Consider the following 21413-nt stretch of genomic DNA (forward strand, 5'->3'; position numbering starts at 1 on the left):
TTAAATAGTTTTATATTCTATTTAAGAAAATTTTGAAAAGTAGCGTGACATGCCCGTTTGGGATATACTCTGATGTTTATTTGTTATTTAATTGTTTTGGGATAACGGGGTGTTACACTTGTTTTTTCGGTCTAGATTAGTTTATTTTTGGATTCTGTTATGTTGGAATTTACCCGTTGTTTGGGATTTTTGAGATGCATCGATGTGATGTAATTTTATTGATTCATGACATGTATATATTTTGGATTACTCTGGTTTATATTCCGCTGTAACTGTCGAGGTTTATATACACATGTTTATTGGTTTTTGAATTTTGAATGTGGCGTAGCCTCTATTTCTTGAATAAATATATCATTCGGATGTTTAATTGCTTTAATAGAAATAGGAGTGTTACAGTTAGCATTCAAATCAAACACCGCATTTTTAATCTCATCAATCAATGGCATAGAAATTAAATTAGCGTTGTCCTCATCTGAAACTAAAACTGGAATTACCGTCGCAGCCAAATCATTAGGAATGCAATTATTAATGCTACAAAAGATATTTTGGAAATAACCCACCACATGTTCTTCCATCTTGGAGGGATAAGTAATGTGATCGTTTCCATTCAAGAGCAAAGTGATAGGTTTAGAAGATGATTTAATGCGAGCCGTTCTATAGAAATAAGCCGTGTTCCTGTCCCCAAAGATGAAGTTCTGATTCCTATACTTCTCACGCCAAAACTGATTCTGACTGTTCATAGCTTTTGTCAAGGATAGCTGAGCTTGCAACTCTTGACCATGCAAATCCATATTCTAACCCTCTTCATCAATCAAAGTCTGAATATGATCAACCTCATCAGCCGCCAGCTTTATTTGCCTTTGAACTTCCCCAAAAATTGACTTGTTCCAAACCCGGAAAGAATCCTTTACTCTCAACAATTTTTTATGTAAACGATGCATACCTGAACCAACCACCACTACACCATTTATTGTCTCTGGCAACACTTTTTTATGGGACATGTAAAAATTGTCCCCTAAAAGTCTCTAAGGCAACGATTTATCCCTGTTGCCAAATATATTTTCGCAACCCCTGATAAACGTCCCTTAAAATACTTTTGGGGACAATTTTGAAGCGTTACACTGTTATTTCTTTGGTGACAATCGTTAATTGTCCCTTTAGATACTTTTGGGGACGATTTTAGAGTGTCACACTATCATTTCTTTGGTGACAACCATTAATTGTCCCCTTAGATACTTTTGTGGACAATTTTAGATTGTTGCATAAAAATTTCACCAACATCAAATTTATAGATAGAGGGGTTAAATTAACCACTTGAATCATATAAGGTTAAATCAACCACTTGAATCATATAAGGTTAAATTAACTCTTATATAAAAAAATTAATTTAACTCTTATTTTAAAATTATAACATATTATTAATCTAGAATATTTTTTGAATGACACAATTCAAGGGTATTATTGGGATAATAAAAAAGTAAGAATAAATATACACATCTAGTTTGTTACACTTTTTAAATGATAAAGGAAAAAAACCAAACATAAATATATTCATATCGTGTATGTTACATTTTTTTTAATATTTAAATTTATTCTTATATATTTTTTTTTTGAACTTTAGTTAAAAAAAGTTCGTTTCGAACTCGAGTCGAATTTCGAGCTGAACCAATTCTTATCGAGTCGAGTCGAGCTCAAACAGGTTCGATTCAACTCGACTGATTTCCAGCCCATATATATATACACACACGTAAATTAAAAATATTATAATTTTTTTTATAATATTATAAAAAATATTATAAAAATTACACGGAGAGGTTTATTAAAAATAAATTAAAAAGTTAATAAAAAATCTAAGTATAATTTTTTTGTCGTTTAGTATATAATTCTTTTTTGAAGGAGTTGTTAAGTTAACGTAAAAAAAAGAGTAGTTAAGTATAAAATATTATTTTTTTACAAAATTCAGTATATAATATAATATATCTTATAATATGTAAAAAGAGTTTTATATTTTATTTGAATAATATAAAAACTAAAGAAGTTTAGAAAGAGTCCGTCAAAAAAAAAAGTCTAGAAAGAGTTCTATATATTTATTGTTTTTTTTAGATAACTTTATATATTTATTGTTTTTTTTTTGAAAGATCTTTATATATTTATTGTTAAAAACAATGTTTTATATTTTTATTGTTAAAAATTAAGAAAAGATAAAATAGAATGTATGTACGCGAGAGGACAAAACGACGTCGCGTTCTTCACTTCTATCCATACCCATTTTCCAGTTTGTTGTTCATCCCTCAAAACGACCATACCCTATCGTTTCGTGTTCGCTGCTCTTCCCCTCAAATCGATTTTGCTTCTGTTGTCCTCCTGCCCCAAATCGATTTCTGAGTTTATTCACCTAATGCCCAAATTAATTTCATTTTCTATTGTATTCACACCCAAATCGATTTGCCTCCAAACCCTTTGATTTCGTCGTTCACGCCCAAAATTATGATAGAAACGAAAACCTAGCTTTGAGAGTCGTTTGCTTGCTTCGATTTTGAGAAGTTGAGGAAGAAACTAAATCTTGAGTTTGATTTTGCCAGTAAGGCACGACTCATCTGCGACGGTTGCCTCAATTTATTCTCACGGTATGAAATCAATTGATTACTTAAATTTTACCTCCATTCTCTTAAATTTTTGAGTAGTTCTTTCCAAAATTTTATGTGATATAAGGTATCCGGAGTTGTTCATGGCCCTGTCAGAGGAGACATATCTGGTTGTGCAAGGATAATTGGTAAGTGGTGTTTATTCTGCTGTTTGGAGGAGTTGTTTATTCTGCTCTTATAATGTTCTGTTTGCCTTAGTTTTTGTAGGGGAGTTTTGGATTAAGAATTCCGGTGTGATGATTTTGTGTGGGTTTTTAGTGAGTTTTATGTTTTATGGTGTATTGTTGATGTGGTTTAGGTTGAAGCCAGTCTTGTTCCTCATGAAATATTAGGAGCATTTCCGTGTATTTCTTTTTACAAAGTATTGCTTATATATAAGAATAGTTGTTTCAAACAAAAAAGAAAGTATCAGGGACGGCAGCAACTTCAGATTTCCTCTAATTCTAATGGTTAAAGCAACGACAATTTTCTAAAAGAATTTAAGGGTTGGAGTCTTCCCAACAAGTATAAAAAATACGCTAACAAAAGTTGGTGTGTATTATAATTATGTTAGCATGTAAGTGAATCCTGAATCATTCACATTATTTGTTTGTCAAGTGATTTTAAGAAAATATTTTTGCTATAGAATACTTTATTTTTACGTTTGTAATTTATATAATTATGTGTTCTTTTCACCACCTTATATGTTAGTGTTAGTATAATTTATATTCGAAAAGGGTGCAGAGAGATAGTCAAAGAGACTTGAATGATCATTTTATCAAACTCATTAGAGACAAACATAAATTGAGTAGTTATGTAAGTTTGTAACCTATTTTGACTTAGGCAATTGAAGGGAATTGGGAGGAAAATGCATGGGTAACTTGTTGTACCCTTTTTAATTTTTACTCTATATCTTTGAATAAAGTCTTTATGGTATGTTTTAAGTGTTTTTAAAATAGACGTATGATGAATATAATAATTATTTCACCTTGCACTCATACATTGTTATTTACCCTTTTATTTGATGATTTCTTATTTTCAAAAATTGTTATTTTTTACAAATAAGAAACTATGGTCAAATTTTTAACCAAGTTCAATATTTTTTCTTACAATTTGGCATATGTGCAGGGACTATGTTAATGACGTTATAGTCGGGGGAATTAATGAAGGGGGTCTAGTTGCAGCGGACATTTTTATGCTTCAGCTGAGTTTAGTCCACTTGTGTATGTGATAGTGTAACAGCAGCATGACCATTTAGTGCAAGGCTTGAGGACAGTTAAGATGCGCTGAAAGTGCAAGTATAGTTCTTTGCATCTTGAAGTCAAGGTCGTAGAAGCCGGCATACGTGTAGTTGGTAAAATAAGGATAAACCAACATGAGTATAATTTTCATACTTCTCCTTGTATCTGAGTTGTATTTTGTAACAAATATATAATATGGTACACATTACTTTAATGTTTTATTGTATTTGAATTATAAGTGATATTCATTATAGCTAGAGTTCTATTTTCTTTTCGACTATTTTGAGTCTGTTCTGTCCTTATAAATTTTATAGACTTTCTAAATTGTGAAATATGCTTGACGGGAGAGCTAATGGGATGATATTTCATTCTAAGATTACCTTTTGCTACACTTCAGAAATGTGATTTATAAGCTATGGGTACGTTTATTTGTGTACTCATACTATCAGTGTTAGGCCACAATTAAAAATCGTCCCCTCTAGTACACCAGAAAAACGTCCCCTTTTCCAAGACTTTAAGGGACGATTATTGGAAGTGTCGCCAAAAGCGCGAGAAAAGCGTCCCCTTAGACTATAGGCAATGCTCGTATAGAAGTCGCCTGAAAAACGTCCCCTATTGTCTTTGGCAACGATTTTCATAGTTCTGGCAACGCTTTTCAAATGTTCTTAGAGGCAATAAATGGTGTAGTGCACTTCTTTTTTCCAAATATTCATCAATAGCGGTCCACATTCAACATGAGTGGTTTATGTATTAAAGAATTTAAAGGAGGCAATCTTACAAACAAAAGCAATATTAGAATGCACCAACAAAGGATGATGATCTGAGTGAGTCCCCACCAAGTTTGTACAAGAAGTTACCCTCTAAAAATTTGTCCAAGGTTCATTACATATAGCACGGTCAAGACGAAGAAAAACCGAATCTGAGTCTAACCTTCCATTATTCCAAGTAAATTGCACCCCATTTGTATTCAAATGCCGCAAGAGATTAGCATTAGACCAAGTAAGAAAGTCGGTGCAAGAAATAGAAGGAGGAAGACGGCGACCTCTTTTTTCATGAGCACCTAACACCGCATTAAAATCCCCCAAAAAAGTCCACGGAGCGGTATAAAGATTCTGAAGAGTAGTCAAGTCTTCCCTTAATTGTCTTCGTAGCAAATATGACGTACTAGCATAGACACCAGCAATATAGACTTTAGTCTCGTTACAAATATGCTCCAACACCAGACACTGGGACGAAGCAAAAATAACTGTAAAAATACAATCAGCTCCCCAAACTGCACAAAGATTAGGAATCAAAGGATCCCTTATATTTAAACAAGATTGGGTAACATTAATAGTTCTCCAATACCAATTAGGAATAGAATTATAAGTAACCATAGGTTCAGCAATAAATATCAAGGATGGTTTATTCAAACGTCACATGTCAGACAACGCGATTCGGGAATCATTATTTCCAATTCCACGAATGTTCCAAAAAATAATATTCATTTAAAAGGCGGAAGGGGACCCAATGACCGGGTTTGATAGGACGCTTTAGTATTCTTGACCCCTTTCTTTTTCTGTGCTTTTGAAATAACTGGTATAAAGGGTGTTTCAGTCTCTGCAGCCTTAGCCAACCAGTCATTCATAAAATCTACTTCTTTCTGTAACAATGAATTAGCAGGCGCGTCAAGCGCCACCACAAGACTACTGACATCTAGATATTTTTCTGTTACAGGGGACAAAACTGTGTCATGGTCAGCCCCAAGAACACTTCTTCCTACCTCTGCTGGCATACGCAAATTCTTCAGTGGAATGGATGTCCTGAAGTGTCTCTTCCTGCTCACGAGTGGGCTGCTGTTGGGAGTTTCCCTCCTCTGAAGGAACTTGCTGCAGACTTGAGTGCTGAAGAGGTAGAGTTTTCTTTGCAGAAATTGAGCGTGATATCTACCGTTGTGGCTCCAAATTATCTAGCTCAGTAGGGACATGATGTAACGTCCCATTTATTCATTTAAATATTTTGGTTGATTTTGGCTAATTTAAAGTCATTTATATGACTTATATGAATTATGTTTATTTTGGGGGGTGTTGTATTTTATTAAATGTTATATTTTTATTATTTATTAGAATATGTGGTAATTAGAAATAATTGTAGTTTAGGGGCTGAATTAGAAATAAGGAGACTTGTGTGGGGTTAATTAAAATAAATGGGAGTTAAGTTAAGGAGTTAAGGAATTGAGAAGTGAGAAAAACATTTCACGTGAAAACAAGCCCTTGGGGGAGAAAAAGGGAGAAGAGCCAAGTGAAGAACCGAAGAGATCGTAGAGCTTCGTTCATCTAAATTAAGGTAAGGGTGAGGCTAACTTTCAATAATTATAGTGTATCTAAATTCTGAAACTGATTTAACATGAGGGTTGTTCTTGATTTTGGGAATTGGGAATTAGGTTTTCCATTGTTGAGTTTGATTACAAAAGTGTAGAAACCATGGCAATTGTGTTAACAATTGATGTTCAGGTTGTAGAATAATCATAGATTAAGCTTCCTATCAAATTTGGGATTTGGGTTCACGAAAATTGGGATTTTCGCTCGAAAAGACGGTGTCTAAACGTTCTTGCAAATAAGGGATTATGTGAGGTTTGGGGAAATTATTCTTCGGATGGTTGATACTTGAAATTGTTGTAGATTAAGATAGAGCCAAGTGTCAGGAGCGTGGAGGCGAAAACGAGACCAAAATCCGATTAACGGTTTGAATTTTACGCGTGAAATGGTGAAAATCGCACTTTTTGAGAAGCAGATTTCTGGACCTGATGCTGTCAAAACGTGTCACGATTTTGCAAGCGTGGCACGCTTTTGTTGGCCGAAATTTCAATGGTTTTGGGCATAAAAACGTGGCACGATTTTCTAACATCGTGACACGATTTTTGTGAATCAAATCCTTCTTATTTCACTATTTTTCACCCCTTTCCGCTTTGAACTGGGTTTTGGTGTGAACATGAAAGTTTTAGATAATTTTGTTAGCTTTCCAATGGCTTTGGTTTGACTTGGAAATGATTTCTAGTTTTTGAGATATGATGAAAATACTCCAAGGAGGTCTTAGTGAAATCTTAAGAAAATTCAGCATAACCATTTCTAAGTTAATCCAAAACTTATGGGATAATTCCAAAGCTCAAAACTAGAAGTACTATGAGTTCAATTAAGGTGTTTAAGAGTATTTAACCTATGTTGTGATGAGTCTAATTTGGTTTGACGTGAATATCTAGTGTTCGTGTACCATGTAGTGTGTATTGTTGGGTTGGATTCTTTAGACTATAATATTGATTATATATGACTGCATTGTTTACCCAGAATATGATTGCTTACTAATTGATGTATTATATATATATAGCCATGTGAATATATGCTACGTTCATGAATCTCGTTGTTAAGAGTCGTTGTGTCATAGTTGACCAAGTTGTGGAGTAAGTCATAACTATTTATGCACAGATGTCGTTGTCGTTGATGTTGCTGAGTTGTATGTTGTTACACACAAATGTCGAGTCCATTGCATACTCATAAAATGCTAAGGGCTTATGCCTTGTGAATGCCTCGTCATTCAAATTGTTGAGGGCTCATGCCCTGTGAATGCTTAATCATTCAAATTGTTGAGGGCTCATTCCCTGCGAATGCTATTTCATTCAAATTGTTGAGGGCTTATGCCCTGTGAATGCTCGTTCATTCAAACGCGTTAAAATGGTACCACATGCATGTGCATTTTCGCATTTGTCATTGTGTCGTTGCATAGTTGTAACACCTCGTTTTCCCAACAAAAAAAATTCATAAAAATAATCAGAGTAATCCACATAAACGGAATGTCACACTTCTTTTCTTAAAAATCATAAACGGAATAAATAACAATTTATCCTTCAAAATTCAACAACATAATAATTAATACTTTGCAGCGGAATTTATTCAGATTTAAAACAATCTTTGCCACGAAGGCCTCATTATAAATGTCTCATAAAAATCCAATCTAGAACAGAATCATGCAACTTCATAAAGTAATACGTAAGGAACAGAAAATAGCAACAAAATCCCATCCCGTTACGTATCAGAGCACCTAAAGACCCACGTGAGAGATAGTCCTCTAACGGCAGCAATCTAACAGCAACTTATTCGCAATCACCTGCAAGTTACCCATACAAAGGGCAACATTTCCAAGCAGAAGGGGTGAGATTTCACAAACAATAATATTAAGCCTATAATTCAACAATTATATTTAACAACACAAACATCATCAATTCATCATATAGTAATTCTTCATTAAACACTTCAATAAAATGTAACAACTTAACAACTTGACCCGACAATGCAACTTCGACTTGACTATGCAACTTATCTTCTTAGTCATGCATGTGGTACCAATCCAGGGCATCTAGCCCTCAACTTATTTGAGTATTAATATACTCCCAGGGCATCAAGCCCTCAACTTAAATGAGCAAAGGCTCCAGGGCATCAAGCCCCCAACGTATTGCGCAAAGGTTGTAGGGCATCAAGCCCCCAACTTTAATGAGTATGCATTGACTCAATCAACTTGTACAACTTTAGACAACATCATCAACTTAGGACTCCAATACTTTGGAACGACATCATTCATCTTAGACCGACTCATGCATCTTATTTAATATACACCTGCAACATGACAGCACAGAAACATCTCAAATATAACAATGTCAAACAATAATCAACATCAACTTAAAAAATCTCATATAATTCACATAATGCATATACAAATATATCACATTATTATCAACATCAAATCACATAATATCAGACTCACTGAACATTAACAGTACTATAATCAACCTCCATTCCTACCCCAATGATTAACTCATAACATCTCGTGCGACAAAGATCGCAAAAGCCTAAGCAAGGCTGTCTGTCTATGTGCAGCTCGTGAGGCGAGCCACTCTACTCGCTATGGCGAGTTCAGGAAAAAGGCTACTTGCCTTGGCGAACTAAAAGTGGGTACTCTTGGGAACTTGACATTTTTCACCCAAAAATCCCATTTTTAACTTTCCCATGTTCAATCTCAATCTAAAAACTTGCCTAATCATTCTTACACATATTCAGGCATTCAAAATCATCTAAAGCTCAACTTAAGGAGTTAAATTACAAAATCAGGTTTCCTCACCGGTCAACACGCTATGGCGAGTGATCTGCTCGCTATGGCGAGCCACAACTCGCGAGGTGAAGGGAATTGATCGCGAGGCGAGCGATGAATTCAGGCTCGGGCAGAATGCAGATTTTTACGAAAATCCACCTAATCGCATGGTTCAAAGCTTAAAACTGATTCTAAACATCACCTTATGGATCATCTAAGGTCTGGAAACATTCTCTACATCAATTCTACAAGTTTCCATCATCTAATCCTCAATTGATCACTTTAACCCTAATTTCCAATTCTCAAAAACTAATCCTACAACTTGTTAAATCTAATCATCAGAATTATAGACTTAAGAAAATTGAATGTTAGTCTCACCCTTACTTGATAATTCAAAATCGGTAGCTTTCTCTAGGTTCCTCCCTTCTCTTGACTTTTCTCCATTTTTCTCCAAAACTGAACGTACGTGAAAACTTTCTAACCTATTTTTCTCCTATTTATCTCTTCCCATCTATTTTATCTTATTTCCTCTTTTTCGCACAAAACTCTCTAAATTCTCAAAACAACCCCTCATCTCAATATTTATTTTATTTTCAAATCTTATTATATTAAATAATAAAATAAGACCTCTCAATAAAATAACACACATCACATAATCATTTAAATCACATAAATCACGAAGTAAATCTAGAAGTAAATCTTGGATCTCTATATGATACAATGCTTGAAGGAACACCATGCAACTTCACAATATCACGAATGTAAATTTCCGCCAACTGAGAAACAGGAAAACTGATATTAATCGGAATGAAATGAGCCGACTTCGTCAATCTATCAACAATCACCCAAATCGCGGCATTCCCTTTAGGAGTATTCGTTAAACTCGTCACAAAATACATGGATATACTATCCCATTTCCATTCTGGCACATCTAAAGATACAATCATCCCAGCAGATTTCTGATGCTCAGCTTTCGACTTCTGACAAATCAAACAGGAATACACAAAACTGTGCCACATCACGATGCAATTTGGGTAATCGTTGATAAATTGACGAAGTCGGCTCATTTTCTACCGATTAATATTAGTTTTCCTGTTGCCCGGTTGACAGAGATTTATATCAAGGAGATTGTGAGGTTACACGGTGTTCCTTCGAGCATTGTATCAGATAGAGATCCAAGATTTACTTCTAGATTTTGGAAGAGTTTGCAAGAGGCTTTGGGTTCGAAGTTGAGATTGAGTTCGGCTTATCATCCGCAGACAGATGGTCAGTCGGAGAGGACAATTCAGTCACTAGAGGATTTGTTGAGAGTTTGTGTTCTTGAGCAAGGAGGAACTTGGGATAGTCATCTTCCACTGATCGAGTTCACATAAAATAATAGTTATCATTCTAGTATTGGAATGGCACCTTTTGAGGCTTTGTATGGTCAGAGATGTAGAACTTCGTTGTGTTGGTTGAGTCAGGTGAAAGAGTGGTCTTAGGACCAGAGATTGTTCAGCAGACTACTAAGAAAGTTAAGATGATTCAAGAGAAAATGAAAGCGTCGCAGAGTCGACAAAAGTGTTATAATGATAAGCGTAGGAAGGCATATACAAGGATTATGTCAAAAATGATATTCAATGTTCATTTAAGACTATGAACATTGATGTACTAGGAATATTCCACAAGGGAATATCATCCTAGATGTTAAAATCACTGCTCTTTATTGTTGTTTCACTATTAGGATTTGATTACATTAAATGGTAGTCTTACAAATCATCCTAAGTGAAACAGATGGAACATTCTGATGGTCAGAATGTTAAGCTCAACATATGCTTACTTTATGAACAGTACAAGAGATAGATACGTATGCAGAATCCCACTAGATCTTTCCTGCACCGGTCCCAAGGAAAATCTGGGAAAGGAACATTCTGATGTATGTGAAAAACCCATACTTTGGTTGTTGCCCAGAAATTCATATGAAAAGCATATGACACGCCCAGAAATTCATGTGTTCATTCATATATGATGAACCCAGATGAAGATCATGATGAACCCAGATGAAGATCATCATGAACACAACAACATTCTGATGTTCATCATTGATTAGAATGTTTGGCCAGAATTTCAAGTTAAAGCTTGTGGGACCCATGACACATGACATAACACCATTGGACACCCTACAACGGCTATATGAGCCCAGAGACTCTATAAATAGAGATCAAGGCCTTAGCAAAACTTGCACCATTGCAAAGCATACAAGAAAACAACTTGATTTTGTTTGAAGCTCTTGCAAATTGAAATTGATCAATGTAACGCCCGTTTCAAATTATTTAATTATTTAATTGAGTCTAGAGTTATTTTAGATGAGTTATATTATAGTTATATAGTATATATGTGATTTATGCGATTTTTATGATTGAGGTGGTTTAGATGATTTTATGAGGAGTTGTGACTTATTTTATTGTTTAATAAAATAAGATTTGAAATTAAAATAAATATTGAGTTTAGGGGCTGTTTTGATATTTTAGAGAGTTTTGGGGGAGAAAGAGAGATAAGAAAAGATAATTAGAGGAGGTATAAAAGGGAAACCTCGTTTTAGAAAAAACATTGTACGTACGATCAGTTTTTGGAAAAAGGGAGAAAAAGCCAAGAGAAGGGAGAAGACCTAGAGGGGCTGCGATTTTCATCATACAAGTTAAAGGTGAGACTAAATTTGCAATCTTATTAAGTCTATGAATCAATGGTTGTATTTAGCATGAATTAGGATGAGTTTAAGAGGAATCGAAAATTAGGTCAAATTGAGTAAATTCATGATTAAACAGTGAAAAGTTGTTAGATTTATGTAGAAATCGTTCGTAGACCTTAGATAATGTGTAGGATGAATTCTGGAATCAATGTTAGGCTTAAAACCATGAGAAAGGATGAATTTTCGTGAAAACTGCACTTCTGCCCGAGCCTACATTCATCGCTCGCCCTCGTGAACGATGATCCTCGCCTCGCGACAGATGAAGTTCATCGCTCGCCATGCGGACCATTTTCCCTCGACTCGCGAGTTGCACGTCGCAGCTCGCCACAGCGAACAACTGAACTCGCCATAGCGAGCATGACCAGAGAGCATCCAAGATTTCGTATTTTTGACTTTTGAATTGAACCATAGATGCTTTTGAGTGCCTGAATGTAACACCCCGTTTTCCCAACATAAAAATTTCGTAAAATAATCAGAGTATTCACATAAACGGAATGTCACATTCTTTTCTTAAAATCATAAACTGAATAAATAACTATTTATCCTTTAAAATTCAATAACAAAATCTTTAATACTTCGCAGCGGAATTTATTCAATAACTAAAACAGTCTTTCGCACAATGGCCTCTTCATAAATGTCTCATAAAAATCCAATCTAAAACACACGAGAGAGAGACCTCACACGACATCAACTATTCTTAGTTACCTGCAAGTTACCCATAGTAGGCAACATTTAGAAGGGGTGAGATTTCACAAAACAATAATATTAAGCATATAATTCAACAATTATATTTAACAACCTAAAATCATCATAATATTCATCATAGATAATAATATATCATATATCACATCTTTAATAGTTCATATAAAGAATCACAACTTCAACAACTTGGTAACTTAAACATCTTTGACTCAACAAATGTGACTCCAACTTGACTATGCAACTTAGACTTGTTATATGCATGTGGTACCAATCCAGGGCATCAAGCCCCCAACGTATTTGAGCGTAAATAGGCTCCCAGGGCATCAAGCCCTCAACTTAAGTAAGCAAAGGCTCCAGGGCATCAAGCCCCCAACAATGAAATGCTAATGCATGGACTCGACCTCTTAAACATCTTAAATCGACAAACTCTTATATAATCCAATAATTTGGAACTTCATCATCTTAATCAACGTAGACCGACTCATGCAGCTTAGTTAAATAACAATAGCAACATAGGCAGCACGTAAACATCTCAAGATATAACAACATCAAATGATAATCAACATCAACTTAAACATCATATATACATATAACACTTCATCAATCATGGACAATATTGTATTCGCAACATATACATACATATACTAATTCATCAATCATAAACAACATCATACTCATAAACATATACATTCATATAACACTTCATCAATTATGAACAATATAGTATTCACAAACATATACTAATTCATTAATCATATTCAATTATTCACTATGACCTACGAAGATCTATCATGATCTAAAGAAGTTTTTTTGGTGGTCCGGATTGAAACGCGACGTTGCACAGTTTGTGTATGCTTGTTTGATTTGTTAGAAGTCGAAGGTTGAGCATCAGAAACCTGCTGGTATGATGGTATCGTTAGATGTGCCAGAGTGGAAATGGGATAGTATATCCATGGATTTTGTGAAGAGTTTGCCTAATACTCCTAAAGGGAATGACACGATTTGGGTGATTGTTGATAGGTTGACGAAGTCGGCTCATTTTCTTCCGATTAATATTAGTTTTCCTGTTTCTCAGTTGGCGGAGATCTACATTCGTGATATTGTGAAGTTGCATGGTGTTCATTCGAGCATTGTGTCAGATAGAGATCCAAGATTTACTTCTAGATTTTGGAAAAGTTTGCAAGAGGCTTTAGATTCTAAGTTGAGGTTGAGTTCGGCGTATCAGCCGCAAACAGATGCTCAGTCGGAGAGGACGATTCAGTCGTTAGAAGATTTGTTGAGGGTTTGTGTTCTTGAGTAAGGAGGAACTTGGGAAAGTCATCTTCCATTGATATAGTTCACGTATAATAATAGTTATCATTCTAGTATTGGAATGGCACCTTATGAGGCTTTGTATGGTCGGAGATGCAGAACTCCGTTGTGTTGGTTTGAATCAGGTGAAAGAGTGGTCTTAGGACCATAGATTGTTCAGCAAACTACCAAGAAGGTTAAGATGATTCAAGAGAAGATGAAAGCGTCGCAGAGTCGACAAAAGAGTTATCATGATAAGCGTAGGAGAGATCTTGAGTTTCAAGAAGGAGACCACATGTTTTTGATAGTCACTCCTGTGACTGGTGTTGGACGTGCTTTGAAGTCAAAGTAGTTGACTCCGAGATTTATTGGTCTGTATGAGATATCGGAAAGAGTTGGAACGGTGGCGTATCGAGTGAGATTACCACCGCATCTTTCGAATTTGAACTATGTGTTTCATGTGTCGCAACTTCCGAAGTATGTACAGAATCCATTCCATGTGATCCAAACTGATGATGTGCAAGTTAGAGATAACCTTACGGTTGAGACTTTACCGGTAAGGATTGATGATCGAAAAGTGAAGACGTTGAGAGGCAAAGAGATACCTCTTGTGAGAGTCGTTTGGGACGGAGCGACTGGTGAAAGCTTGACGTGGGAGCTAGAGAGTAAAATGCTGGAGTCTTATCCAGAGTTGTTTGCTTGAGGTAAATTTTCGAGGACAAAAATCTTATAAGTTAGGGAGAGTTGTAACGCCCGTTTCGGATTATTTAATTATTTAATTGAGTCTAGAGTTATTTTAGATGAGTTATATTATAGTTATATAATATATATGTGATTTATGCGATTTTTATGATTGAGGTGGTTTATATGATTTTATGAGGAGTTGTTACTTATTTTATTGTTTAATAAAATAAGATTTGAAAATAAAATAAATATTGAGTTTAGGGGCTGTTTTGATATTTTAGAGAGTTTTTGGGGAGAAAGAGAGATAAGATAAGATAATTGGAGGAGGTATAAAAGGGAAACCTAGTTTTAGAAAAAACATTGTACATACGATCAGTTTTTGGAAAAAGGGAGAAAAAGCCAAGAGAAGGGAGAAGACCTAGAGAGGCTGCGATTTTAATCATACAAGGTAAGGGTGAGACTAACTTTGCAATCTTATTAAGTCTATGAATCAATGGTTGTATTTAGCATGAATTAGGATGAGTTTAAGAGGAATAGAAAATTAGGTCAAATTGAGTAAATTCATGATTAAATGGTGAAAAGTTGTTAGATTGATGTAGAAACCGTTCCTAGACCTTAGATAATGTGTAGGATGAATTCTGGAATCAATGTTAGGCTTAAAACCATGAGAAAGGATGAATTTTCTTGAAAACTGAACTTCTGCCCGAGCCTACATTCATCGCTCGCCCTCGCGAACGATGATCCTCGCCTCGCGACAGATGAAGTTCATCGCCCTCCATGCGGACCATTTTCCCTCGCCTCGCGAGTTGCACGTCGCAGCTCGCCACAGCGAACAGCTGAACTCGCCATAGCGAGCATAACCAGAGAGCATGCAAGATTTCGTATTTTTGACTTTTAAATTGAACGTTAGATGCTTTTGCGTGCCTGAACATGTCTAATATTGATTAGTGAATAGGGTAGGACGTGATTGAACCTGGAATTAAACTTATGGAATTCTAAACTGAACTCGCGACGGCGAGCAGAGGCTCTCGCCTCGCGAGTGACCTAGAAACAGAGTGACTTGTTGGAGTTTGCGACCTTTGTTGCACGAGTTGTCGAGAGTTGGACCCTTGGGTAGGATTAAGACTTAAGAATGAGGTTAACTATAATCTATGAAGCTGAATAAGATATGTTGTTGTTGATTATGAAGTGTTATAATGTTTATGCATTACTTGAAGAATGTTTGTATACATAAGATGTTGATGAATTGAATTTGATATAATTATGTCATGATGTTGTACACTGCCTATGTTGCTGTTTGTTATTTAACTAAGCTGCATGAGTCGGTCTAAGATGTTGAAGATGATGATGTTCCAAATTATTGGACTAATATAAGAGGTTGTCGAATTAAGTTGTTTAAGAGGTCGAGTCCATGCATTAGCATTCATAGTTGGGGGCTTCATGCCCTGGAGCTTTGTACTCACCACGTTGGAGCATTAGCTCAAAATTAGCGATGGGGGCTTGATGTCCTGGAAGTATATTAAAACTCAAATAGCGGTCGGGGCTTGATGCCCCGTATTGGTACCACATGCATATAATTAAGAGGTCTAAGTTGCGTAGTTGCATTTGTCGAGTCGATGATGATAAAATGATTAAGTTGAGATTATTATGAAGTGAATTGTGATATTTTATTATCAATGTTGATTAATAAGATGTTTTATGTTGTTAAATATAATTGTTGAATTATATGCTTAATATTATTGTTTTGTGAAATCTCAGCCCTTCTGCTTGGAAATGTTGCTCTTCTTATGAGTAACTTGCAGGTAATCTAGAGTAGGTTGTTGTTTGTGCTGTCGTGAGTGGCCTTGCCTCACTGAGTTTTAGGTTGCTCTGATACGTAATGGGAGGGGATCTTTAGTGGCTATTTCTCTTTCCTTTACGTACATGATATGTCTTGATGTTACTTAACTGAACTTATGTTATGTTTTGATGAGGCCTGCGTGCCAAGACAATTTATGAAGTTGAAATTAATTACGCTGCTTTATGTTGAAGTTTATGCTGCAGGATAAATCATTATTTATCTATTTTTGAGATTTTAAGAAGTGTGATATCCCGTTATATGATCTTTACTCTGATTATATGTTTGACATTTTTAAGTTGGGAAAACGGGGTGTTACAATCAATCTCTAAGTTTTTTGTTTCCTTAGTGCAAATCAATACTCTCTTCTAGCTTTAGGGGTACTAAAGTGTTAGTTTGAGCAAAGGTTGTAAATGTCTAAGTGGTTAACTTAGAAACAAGGTGCAAGCCAGCTGAACCTTAGAGAATACAGAGTTGTAATTGTTTAGGTGAACAAATATTGTAAGATGCAGGACTTGAGAGGTTATCTCAAGCATCATAGTGGAAACTCTCACAAGATTGTGAGGAGTTGACTAGCCCACGTTGGGTGAACCACAATAATTCTCTGTGTGTTCTTTCCTTCTTCTCTATACTCTTTAATTACAGTATACACAACACACACTTACACATTTACTTTATTAAATTGTTTTTGTGTATGAACTTCAGAACGTTCTGAAGTCAGAAACTTAACTTATTTATTCAAAGTAAACTACTTGAGAATCACCTTTAAGTTTCAGAATAATTTTTAAAGGGTCACAATTCAAACCCCCCCTTCCTTGTGACTATTTTATATACTTCAATTGGCATCAGAGCCAGGTTCTAAGGGTTTGAACACTTAAACAAGTGTTAGGGAAAAGATTCGGGAAGTATGTCTAAAGTCAAGTACATAGCTGAAGGAGGATCATCAAACAGACCACCACTTTTTGATGGATCAAACTACTACTTCTGGAAAGGCAAGATGGAACTCTTTCTCATATCTCAAGACAATGATATGTGGACAGTCATCACAGATGGAGACTTTGTTCCAACAACCAAAGAAGGAGCTGTCAAAGAAAAGAATGCATGGTCAACAGATGAAAAAGCTCAGGTATTTTTAAACTCTAATGCTAGACTCTTTCTATCATGTTCACTAACCATAGAAGAAAGTGAAAGAGTTGATGAATGTAAGAATGCTAAAGAGGTATGGGATACCTTGAAAATACATCATGAGGGTACATCTCATGTCAAAGAAACTAGAATTGACATTGGAGTTAGAAAATTTGAAGTCTTTGAAATGAGTGAAAATGAAACCATTGATGAGATGTATGCTAGATTTACTACAATAGTAAATGAAATGAGATATCTTGGAAAGGCATATTCTACTCATGATAGAATCAGAAAAATATTGAGATGTCTTCCAAGTATGTGAAGACCTATGGTCATTGCAATTACTTAGGCCAAAGATTTAAAATCTATGAACCTGGAAGATCTCATTGGTTCACTGAGAGCTCATGAAGTTGTACTTCAAGGAGACAAACCAGTGAAGAAGGTAAAAACACTTGCCTTGAAAGTATCTCAGCAAAGCTCATCAGTAGCTGATGATGATGTGCAAGAACCACAAGAGTTAGAAGAAGTTCATGAAGAAGAAGCTGAAGATGAACTTGCACTAATCTCTAAAAGAATTCAAAGAATGATGTTGAGAAGAAATCAAATCAGAAAGAAGTTTCCAAATACCAACAATAGCACCAAAACTAAAGTTGACAAAAGTCAAGTCACTTGCTTTGGATGCAACAAAATTGGACACTACAAAAGTGAATGTCTTGACATCAAGAAGGTTCAAAGAAAACCTCCCTTCAAGAAGAAGGCAATGATCACTTGGGATGACATGGAAAAATCAGATCTTCAAGAAGATGGAGATACAGACATGGGACTGATGGCTCAGTCAGATGATGAGGAAGAGATAATTATCTATAAAACTGATTCTTTATATAAAGATCTTGAAAATAAAATAGATAGTCTCTTATATGACTCAAACTTCTTAACTAATAGATGTCATTCTTTAATCAAGGAACTCTCTGAGATAAAAGAAGAAAAAGAAATACTTCAAAAGAAGTATGATGAGTCTAGAAAGACCAAATTTTTTTTGCAAGATTCTCATTTTAAATTGTCAGAATAACAAAGAGAACTAAATAGAAAACAAAAAGGCACTGTTTCTATACCTTCTGAAATGCAAAAGGAAAACACACTTTTGAAAAAGGAAGTTGAAACATTGAAAAAGGATCTTACAGGTTTTATAAAATCTACAGAAACTTTTCAAAACATCTTAGGATCTCAAAATGACAGTGCTAAGAAATCTGGTTTAGGCTTTAAAGATCCAAGCAAAATTATTGAAAGTTTTGTACCTAAGACTAAAATGAGAATTAAATGTTATTTCTGTGATAGGTATGGACATGTTGAATCAGTATGCCATGTTAAGAAAAAACTTATCAAACAAAATAATTTTAATCTTAGTTCAGAACGTTCTCTGTAACAACCCGATTTTTAGCTAGATTTATTTTAATTACTTTTATTATGTGTTTGTGTGTATTTAATTGTCATCGGGTGCATTTACGTGGATTACCGTATTAAAAGGGTATTTTAGTCATTTGGCGGGTAAGGGTAAAATGGTAATTTTGGTGAGAATTATTTTAATAATTAGTGAGAACCCTTATTTTACTAAGTTACTAAGGTAGTGATTAGATTTTACCGTTAGTGACATTTTACCGTTATTAATTGAAATATCGTTTGGAGTGTAGTAATATTTTTGGTTTGAATAGAAATGGGTTAAGCCCACTAGAAACTAAATTAAGCCCATTAGTGGAGATAACACTAGGGTTGTGTTATAAGAACCAATGCATTCATTTCGCAAACATTTCTAGAGAGAGGTAGAGAGAGAAAGAGGTGAAGAGAAGAGCAAAAGGGTTTTGGAGAGAAGAGCTTGAGGAATCAAGATTGGGTGAGCTTAGGAGCTAAAGTGAAGCCTAAGTTGGGATTAATCTTTATCTAAGGTAACGGGGTTAGTCTTTATCATAATCATTTGGTTAATTCTTTTTCTCTTGATTCTATGCATAATTGATTATGAGAATAAGTGATTATCATGAACCCAATCTTTGAAATTCGTGCTTATGTTGTAGAGATATGTTTGGATATGTTAATTTGATGTTAAATGAATGGTTGATGATGAAATTGCAAGTTCATGATGTATGAAAATGGGTAGTTTGTAAATTATGCTCAATTGGTGAATTATGCATGGTTGTTGATGAATTGTGATATGTTTCATGATCAATAGATGTTGTTGTTGTTAAGTGATGTTATGAATGCTAATTCATGGCTTGGGTATGCATGATTCATAATTTTGTTGTTGTGAAATAAGTTGTTGTTGTTAGTTTGGTGAAAATGGATAATTATATGTTTTGCTCAATTGTTGGATTGGGATATTGTGTTGTTGAATTATGGTTGAATTCATGTCTAAATGAAGTGTTGTTGAAGTAGATATGTTGTTGTCATTGAATGATATCATGAGTATTCCATTTTATGAAATAAGTTGTTTGTATTGGTGAAGTTGTGCTAGATGTTCAAGTGAAGAATTATCAAAGTGAAATTTGATATACAAAGTTGTTGACTGAGTTGTCTATGTGATTGGATGAGTTAAACTTGATGGAATTTCTGTTTTTATGTTATGGTTACGTTAGTCGAGTCGTTTTGGAAGAAAACGGGAGTTTCGTTTGAAAATTCAATTGTTAACCGTTTTGGAAAATGAGTGTTTGTGTGAGGTTTGTAAAATGAATTTGAGGTTGTTAAAACTGGGATTTTTTGTGCATTATGATAGTGCTAAGTGTTAGGAGCATGTAGGCGAAAACGGCATCGAAAACGGATTAACGGTTTGATTTTTATGCGCGAAAACGTAGAAGTTGAAAATCTGATGCTGTCTGTCAAACCACAATCGTGCCACGATTCGGGGCCAACGTGCCACGATTTTGACCAGGTTTTCAGCCTGTCTGATTCTGGAAAAATCGTGCCACGATGGGAAACCAACGTGCCACGATGCTGTTTGACCAAAAACCTCAAAAATGCAATTTTCTTCGCTCCAATTGGTTCCAAACTTCTTCCTAAGTATAGGGACTTTATCCTAATCATCTAGGGGTGTTTTTATGGAAGATTTAACCTTGTGAAAAGGTGGTCTAGTGAATCTTTATGTCATATTGTCTTATGAATTGTCGTGACCATTCTTGTATGATTAAGTGAAATTATATGAATGATTGGTATGATAATTATCATGAGATGTATATGCTATTTTACTTATGATGTAGTAGATGTAAAAGTTGATGTTGAATGACATTGTTGATTGTTGATAATCAAGTTATTATGTGAATGATATTGTTGATTGTTGATAATCAAGTTGTTGTGTGATGATGAATACTATGATTTAATTGTGTGTGGGCATGTTTTCTTGGTAATGCAATGTTGTGGAGATAATCAATATAATTGGGTGTTGTCCTATATATTGAGTTGAGATTGAGAATTGTTGTCGCATTATCGAGTCATTACACATGTCCATGCATCATAGTCGTTGTTGCTGTAAAAGGGATGACTCTTTTACTTCGAGATTATTGTAAGGCAGGTGTGAGCCCTTACAATCGATGTGCAAGTGGCATCGAAAGGTGACGACCTTGTTGAGATTTGGTACCGCATGCATTTATGTGTCCATAAGTGCATATCATAGCATGAGTCCTATGTGAATTATGTGATTGGTGATGAATTGAGATGAATGAATGTTGCTAATGATTGTCAATGAATGATGTTGTGAATGAATATGTGGATATGAACTATCAAGTTGTGATATAAGTACTTATGCATGACTATTATTATTCAAGTACATGATATTATTTGTTTTGATTATTATCTGGATTATGATAATGTAATGCTTACCCTCAATGGTTTTAACCGCCTACTTGCCTGTATGGGTGAGTAGACGTTGTGCAGGAGTAGTGCTCGGTGAGTCTTTGCGTGGGATATCGGGAGCTTTCTCCGATATCGGGTCGTGTCGGCTCTGATCTAGGCTTGTCGTGTCGGTCTAGATTAGGTTGTTTGTATCTTCCGTTGGATTATGATTTTGTTGATGACTACCCGTA

At 35.1% G+C, this 21413-nt stretch overlaps 1 long non-coding RNA gene across 1 annotated transcript; it reads left to right on the forward strand.

The window, feature by feature from the left end:
• Positions 1–2219: 2219 nt before the first annotated feature.
• LOC112418247 (uncharacterized) lies at positions 2220–4142 on the forward strand. Its single transcript, XR_003008482.2, has 3 exons — positions 2220–2627; positions 2713–2773; positions 3753–4142. It is a non-coding gene; the product is annotated as an uncharacterized lncRNA (long non-coding RNA).
• Positions 4143–21413: the final 17271 nt, after the last annotated feature.

Source organism: Medicago truncatula, chromosome 7 (assembly GCF_003473485.1).
Source record: "Medicago truncatula cultivar Jemalong A17 chromosome 7, MtrunA17r5.0-ANR, whole genome shotgun sequence".
Taxonomy (NCBI): domain Eukaryota; kingdom Viridiplantae; phylum Streptophyta; class Magnoliopsida; order Fabales; family Fabaceae; genus Medicago; species Medicago truncatula.